The 6,185-nt window shown below is 38.9% G+C and overlaps 1 pseudogene; it reads left to right on the forward strand.

Annotated features, from left to right (window-relative positions):
- Positions 1–409: 409 nt before the first annotated feature.
- On the forward strand, positions 410–589 carry LOC128654994 (uncharacterized; annotated as a pseudogene).
- The last annotated feature ends 5,596 nt before the right edge of the window (positions 590–6,185 follow it).

Consider the following 6,185-nt stretch of genomic DNA (forward strand, 5'->3'; position numbering starts at 1 on the left):
CTCCATAACTCAATAGAGAGTAAGTAAAACCGACGTATGTTTCACCAAAAGTTTGGCTTCATCCGGGCATATCTATTTGTAGTCCATCATTTCCTTTTTTAAGGCTTATTGATGTGCAGCCACCTCCAGAAACTATTGCCAGTGAATATAGGTTATATATGTGGCCAGATCTCAAGGAATTGCGGTGGCTCCTTACCTGGATGATATCTTGGTTCAGGCGCCATCTTTTCATTTAGCAAATTCCCATACGGATTCCCTTGTTTTTTCTTCGCTCTCACGAGTGGAATATAAATCTAAAAAAGAGTTCCTTGGTGCCTTTATATAAGGGTATGTTTTTGGGGAACGATCATATGCTAGATTTTCATGAAGATTTCTTGACTGAGGTCAGAATATCCAGTTTTCTTGCTGCCTGTCTTTCTCAGCCTTTTGGCTAGGATCAAGTGTAGTATCTGTTCTTATCAGTTTAATAATATCAGATTAAACTGATATTAAATTGATATTTTGAACAGGGAGATGGAAGAAGAGCTTGCTCTGTCCACTCCATGCATTGGCCTAGTATTGCTATTCCTCCAAGAGCGGTACTCCCCTCTCTAAAAAATCCCTTCAGTCCATCAGTGGCTTTGCATAGGGAAGTCATTGGTCTAATGGTAGTTCCCAGGGACATTATTCTTTTTGCTCGTTTCCATCTGAGACCTTTACAGTTATGCATGCTCAGATATGGGCATGGACACCACTTGGACTTTTCTCAGAGGATAGTCTTAGACATCCAGGCGAGAGATTGCCTGTCCTGGTGGCTCTCTCAGGACCATCTGTCAAAGGGCACATGCTTCCTGAGACTATCTTGGGAAATGGTGTTTTCACATACCAGCCTGTCAGGCTGGGGTGCAGTCTGGGTTCGCTTAAGCTCCGGGATTTTGGACTCGGGAAAAGTCTACTCTCCCATTAAATATCCTAGAGAAGACAACAATCTTCATTGCACTGATAGCTTGGCCTAATTGAGTTTGGTCTGGTTTGTCAGATTTCAATCGGACATTTCTTTGGTGGTGTATATCAACCGCCAGGGAAGATCAAGAAGTTCCTTTGCCATGAAAGAGGTAACTCGCGTTCTTCAGTGGGCGGAGTCTCACAATGGACTCTCTTCTGCCTTCCACATCCCAGAAGTGGACATCTGGGAAGCAAATTATTTGAGCAGATAGACCTTCATCCAGGAGAGTGGGCCCTTCATCCGGAAGTATTCTCAGTGTTAACTTTCAGAACATCCAATTTACGGATCAAAATCAAGGGATCCGCAAGCAGCTGTGGTCAACATTCTGGCGGTTCCATTGGTCTTTGGTTTCATTTACCTATTTCCTTCGTTTACCCTCCTTCCTCTGGTGATAGCCTGTGTCAAACAGGAGTGGGCTTCGGAGTTGCTCCAGCTTGGCCTCACAGAATTTGTTTTGCAGATCTGGTGCAGATGTCGTCATTTTCCTCGTGGAAATTCCTCAGAGTAAGGACCTTCTACTTCAGGGTCCTTTTCTACATCCTAACCTAGATTTTCTGAAGCTGACTACTTGGAGATTGAACGCCTAGGGGCCTATTTATCAAAGTGTCAACCGAAAATATGCTGGAATTCCGCGTCGTAATTGTCGCGAGATTGATCCGCCATAATTATCAAAGCGTCAAGATCGTCAAATGTTAAAATTTGTGACATAACATACGATCCCGCGATCTCAATCCGACACACATCAATGCGAGTATTAAACCCATGAAATTCGAGCAGAATTGGGTTCATTCACCTTCCTATTCAATACTATTTGAAGCTTTTATGAAGTTATCAAAAATTCAACAGTTACACTTGCGTCTTTTCCAACGCAGCATACCTAGTTTTCATACTGCCACCCTTGAGATCATGGATGCCATAGAACTCAATGGGAGTAGGAAAACACTGAAATCTTATGTTCGATGCTGCAAGACAATGAAGCATATCATCTAATAAAAGTCAATTAAATATGTATACCCTTCAAAAATTAAACAATTCTATTGCTACACATTTGGTGCACTATACAGAGATAAAAAATAAAATAAACATAGCTATTTATATTTTTAAAATCTATTTACAGCATGTTTAATGTTGTATAGACGCAAAGACAAATGTTACCAACACAAAGTTATTAAATAGCATTCCCTTTCTGTCATGTTTTGCAATGTTGATACTCTACATTATTCTTTAATTCACTTTGCAAATATTTTTTGAACAAAGGATAGCAAGATAATGTAAACAGTGGCATTAAAAATACATTGACATGATTTTAAAATGGCATTTGAATTCACACAAAGGATAGCAAGAGAATGAAAACAGTGGCATTAAAAATACATTGACATGATTTTAAAAAGGCATTTGAATCCACACAAAGGATAGCAAGAGAATGAAAACTGGCATTAAAAATACATTGACATGATTTTAAAATGGCATTTGATTTTGTGCAGGTTCAACAGCTGTAATAAATGCAGGTGTATTCTTTGTGCATTTCAATCAATTACTTATGCACAACACATGAGTATTTAGCTAGGGATGAAATCTGAACTCTGATTTTCTGTGTTTGCATGGCAGCGTCGTGGAGGCTTAAAAGGTCATTAATTATATTTTTTAACAAAAAACATATTAGCACTGTTTTCAATCTCTTGCTATCCTTTGTTTGAAGTAGAAGTCATTTCTATGTATTTTGTATGCCACAGTTTTTCTTTGTGCTTGCAAAATACATTGAAATTACTTTAAAATGGCATTCTCAATCCCACAAAGGATAGCAATACATTTTAACTGTTGCACCAATTATTGCATATCATAATGTTCGACATTGCATTCTCTTTCTAACTTATGTTTGGCAATGTTAATACACCAAATTGTCCTTTAATATGGTATCTCAAAAACACAGTAATCACTGAACTTTTAAGCCTCCACAATGCTGCCATCCAAACACAGAAAATCTGAATTATGATTTCAACCAGAGCTAAATACTCATGTGTTTTGCATAAATTATTTAGTTAATTGCACAAACAATACACCTGCATTTATTACAGCTGCTGAACTCACCTGGATGATCTAATTCTAAACATATTCATTTTGACACAACATTGTGCTCGTCAAATGACGCAATAATACAGAAATTAGGTAAATTGTGAATAAATTATTCAATCAATTTGCTAGTAAAATGATGCAAGAATAATTCAATTCTGCAAGTCATTTGTTATGTAATGTGTTGTGCATCTTTTATTCAATTGCTGAAATCATTCACAGCTGTGGAACTTGGCATTATCAAAAGGGCTTTCAATCACTTCATTTCATTATTATTTTGAGCATGGACATACTAAATGCTTTACAGTTTGTCCTGTTCTTAAGGAGACACAGGGAAAGACGGGTGTTGATGGCTGTGGTTGTGCTACAATGAAGATGCCAGCAGTTGCCGAGGGTGTTCCTGCCGAGGGTGTTCCTGCCTAGGGTTGGTCTCCATGCCCTCAGTGACCGAGAGGTGATCCGTAGATTTAGACTAAATATGGCCTCTATTGAGAGGCTCTATGTCGAAATCAAGGACTCTCTCGAGCCACTCACTCGGTCCTCTATTTCTTGGCAACTGGATCATTCCAGGCTGTGGCAGGACTAGGCATAGGTATGAGGCAGGCAACCTTCTCACGTCATCTGAAGGTTGTCCTGAATGCCATGCACCAACGCCTAGGCCATCATGTCCACTTCCCCAATACACCTGAGGAGTGGCATGCTGTCAAGCTCCAGTTCTATTATATGGCTGGATTGCCAAGAGTATTGGGTGCCATAGATTGCACGCATTTATTGGTGCAGCCTCCCAGGGGTACAGAGGAGCCATACCGGGACAGGAAGCACAACCACTCGCTGAATATCCATGTCATCTGCGACGCCAGGTTGAGGATCATGAGCGTATGCTCTGGACTCCCTGGCTGCAACCACGATTCTTTTGTCCTCTGGAATTCTGCCATCTACCATCGCTTCCAGGCGGGACAAATGCCAGAGGGAATCCTGATAGGTAAATATCTCTTATATACTCCAACATATGTATATGATATATTTTATTCATTCTGATTGCTAATGTCAATGATCTATTTTGTTTATGCGGGTGATTCTGGATATTTGTGTCTTCCGTGGCTGTTCACACCCGTCCACAACCCCAACGGAGTGGAAAATGGGTGCTACAATGAGGCACACATCGCCACCGGATCAGTGATTGAGCGCACCTTTGGCATATTGAAGAGCCATTTCTGCTGCTTGGACATCTCTGGGGGGGGGGTTCTTCAGTACGCCCCCTCCAAAGTCTACTTCATTTTTTTATTTGCTGTATGTTGCACGGCATTGCCCTAACAATCCCTGATATAGATCTGGAGAGCTTGGATAACCATGAGTATGGGGAACATCTAGCTCCATTACAGGAGAATGATGCTAGGGGAGCCCAAGCTGGAGCAGACTATATTCAGGCGGTTTTCGGGCAATAATGTTGACAGTGCAACATACAGTATTTATTTTATTTATATTTACTTTACAGTATACTTTTTAATCCAAAACATTATATATTTGGGATTATGTTTTTGCAAAATTTGTCATTTAAATATCGACAAATTGATATTGTATATCATCGTCTTGCCATTGACTGAAAGTGGTTAATTTTGTCGATCTTGCAATTGTTCAATGTAAAGTTCATGAAAAACAGATGTTTAATAAAATATCTGCAAATAAATCTTTTTTTTTGGTGTACACTTGACTCTGTTTTTATTTTTAAAGTTATAGCAATACCATTTTTAAATATGTGTTTACCTTCTATCTAGGCTTTTGCAAACTGCCCCTTTATTTCAGTTCTTTAGACAGACTTGCATTTTAGGCAAATTACTGTTAACTTCAAGGTAACTTAACGTGCATGAGCTCAATGTTATCTATGACCTCTAAATTATTTCTGAATAGAGGCAGTCTTCAAGGTCTAATAAATTTGCATATGAACCTCCTAGGCTTAGCTTTCAACTAAGAATACAAAAATAACAAATCTCATTTTTTATTTTATTTAATAAAAATAAATTTTACATTTTAATTTTTTTTTTTGGGGGGGACTTCACTGTCCCTTTCATAAAAATTAACTTTTCACCCATAACAAAAAATTGCATTCATTCAATTGCTATCATTTGTTACAGGTTTAGAAATGAATACACGTGTATCTCTCTTTATCTCTCTCTTTCTCTCTCTATCTTTCTATCTCTCTCTCTTGCAATCTCTCTCTCTCTTTTGCACTCTCTCTCTTTTGAAATCTTTTTATGTTTTTTATTTTTAAATAGAAGGTTTATTTACCTGTGCACCCTTCACTTCTTCACATTTTGTTGGATTGAGAGCTTACATTGTGTGGCAGTTTTAGGGGGAACAAGAAGGTAGAGGATCCCATGCAGGAATATAAAATCAAAATATTTATTGGCAAAAAATTAAAAAGCCAAACGATGGGGGCAACAACAAGTGTACAAAACGATGTGAGAGCGTGACACCAGTGGCTTACATGGTGTTTTAGGGGGACACATGTTTTTAAAAGAAACTTGACGAGGTACCCGTGCTTGTCCCATTTTTGCTTGTCCCATTTTTAAAAATGTGTTCATTAACCCTTCAATTATTGATTTTCAGCTTAGTTGAGAGATTGTGAGTGAGTTATGTATGTCAGATTAGGTAATGTCCAGAAGAAGACCCAAATGCTAGGGCGAACTTAAACAACACCCTTGTGCTCTGAGTTTAATCCAGGACATGACCCTAAGACAACTTCTATAAAACAAGGTACTCACAATATGGAGCAGTGTTGGTCTGAGTCCTCTGGGAAGAGTAATGGAATTCTTGATATCAGCCGGATAGACTTCTGAATAGGGAACTGTATTCAAGCAGTACAGGAATAGTCCTCCACAGTACCAGGGTTGCAGGGAAAGACAACTTATTCTCAGACAGAAGGAGGGTTAAAAAATAAACAGTTAATAATGCAGGAGTTGGTAACTTGAAATCAGGCAATTAGAGGGTTAAGCACAGCGTAGTCAGTAATGCAAAGTCTAGCAACAGGAAACCAGACAGTTTGAGGGTTAGTCAATAATGCAGAGTTTGGCAACTTGTTATCAGGCAGTTTGAGGGTTAACACAGCGTAGTCAGTACTTGCAGAGTTTGG

The sequence above is a fragment of the Bombina bombina genome, chromosome 3 (assembly GCF_027579735.1).
Source record: "Bombina bombina isolate aBomBom1 chromosome 3, aBomBom1.pri, whole genome shotgun sequence".
NCBI classification, from domain to species: Eukaryota; Metazoa; Chordata; class Amphibia; order Anura; family Bombinatoridae; genus Bombina; species Bombina bombina.